The 1,662-nt window shown below is 41.1% G+C and overlaps 1 pseudogene across 1 annotated transcript; it reads right to left on the minus strand.

Annotated features, from left to right (window-relative positions):
- Positions 1-548: 548 nt before the first annotated feature.
- LOC308234074 (large ribosomal subunit protein uL11-like) lies at positions 549-1,026 on the minus strand (annotated as a pseudogene). The gene has a single exon. The product of its transcript is annotated as a large ribosomal subunit protein uL11-like (transcript).
- Positions 1,027-1,662: the final 636 nt, after the last annotated feature.

Genomic DNA, 1,662 nt, shown 5'->3' on the forward strand with positions numbered 1-1,662 from the left:
TAAGACAGCTACCATTACCACCGCCTATTTTCAAAACTCTTTCATCACCCTCAGTCAGAAATTCTGTCACCATTAAGCAGTAACCCTCCATTCTTCTCTTTCCCCAGCTCTTGGTAACCTCTAATTTACTTTATGTCTCTGTGAATTTTTCTATTCTAGATATTTCATATAAGTAGAATCATGCAATATTTGTACTTTTGTGTCTGGCTTATTTTACTTAACATAGTGTTTTCAAGATTCATCCATGTTGTAGCATGTGTCAGGACTTCATTAATTTTCTATGACTAAATGGAAGTCCATTGTATATATATACCAATTTGGTTTATCCATTCATATGTTGATGGATAATTGGGTTGTTTCCACCTTTTGTTTGTTGCGAGTAATACTACTATGAACATTAGTGTACAAGGATGTATTTGGGTCACTGTTTTCAATTATTTTGGGTACATACATAAAAACTCAATTACTGGGTCAAGTGGTTAAGATATATATTTTTTTTTTTTTGGTTGTCAGATAATCTTTAATTGAAACCTTTTCCTTTGTAGTTCTTAACTAGCCAGACATTCCACTTCCACTGTTGATATCATCTATGATGTCATGAGGTTGGTGACCATCAACATTGCAGCCCATAGAGAGGGCAGTCCCCAGGATCTCTTTAATGGTTCCAGAGAGTTCTCTAGCTAAAGATCGGCACCACTGTCGGGCAATGTTGACAATCTCATCAAAAGGGATATTTCCACTGTGCTTAATGTTTTTTTGCTGCTTTCTGTCTCTTGGCGGTCCTTTGGGGTCTTTGATGATCAGGCAGAAGGCACTACCTCAATCTGGGCCTGTCTGTTCTGAATGGTCAGTTTCACTGTAATCCTCAGACCCTTCCAATCACCAGTTGCTTGGGTGATGTTATCACCAACCTTTTTTGGAGACAGGCCCAGGGGGCCTTTCTTGGGGGCCAAGGCAGACGTGGCACGCACTGGTGTACCTCAGGTATACGACTTTGATTTGGTTCGGGTCGAACTTCAGCAGCATGGTGGAGGCAGCTGGCGTCGGATGAACCCATATTTGGGACGACCGAAGAAAGTTGCACCAGAGTCTCCTCTAAAGATCTTTTTTAAAGGCATAGTTCAAAAGAGTCAAGAGAGTAGTGAGGAGTAACAATACAATTTTAGAAGCTAAAAACATATGATCAAGTGACTTAGCTGAACTGAGAATCAAATTCCACACTGGCAGTAGGGAAAGAAAAGAATTAATTTAATTTACATGATTGGACCCTCAGAAGACTCAGAAATTGGCAGCACGAGTTACCCCTGAAAGTTGGGGGTGGATAGTGGTGTGAGAAGATAAGGTGGGGGTGCTGAAAGACCAGGACTGGTTGAAAGTGGTTTAAGAAGTGGTTATAGAATGCCCAGTTTGGGCCAGTATAGAATAAGTGGTATCAGACTTAACCACCTACTGTAAAAAAAAGACACTATGTTTTAAAACTTAAAATCTGGACAAAATATGCAAAACAAGTGTTGTAGACACTGAGCAATGACCAGTCCAGGGCTGTGATCACTGAGAGAGGGGAGGCTGCACATTCACCCAGGCTTTCACCTAGAGGATGTGTTCTAGGCCAGACATGGGGCCAGGGAATAGAGCCAGCAGAGAATGGTAACTCACTGGTTA

The sequence above is a fragment of the Plecotus auritus genome (genome assembly GCF_963455305.1).
Source record: "Plecotus auritus genome assembly, chromosome: 9".
Lineage (NCBI taxonomy): Eukaryota > Metazoa > Chordata > Mammalia > Chiroptera > Vespertilionidae > Plecotus > Plecotus auritus.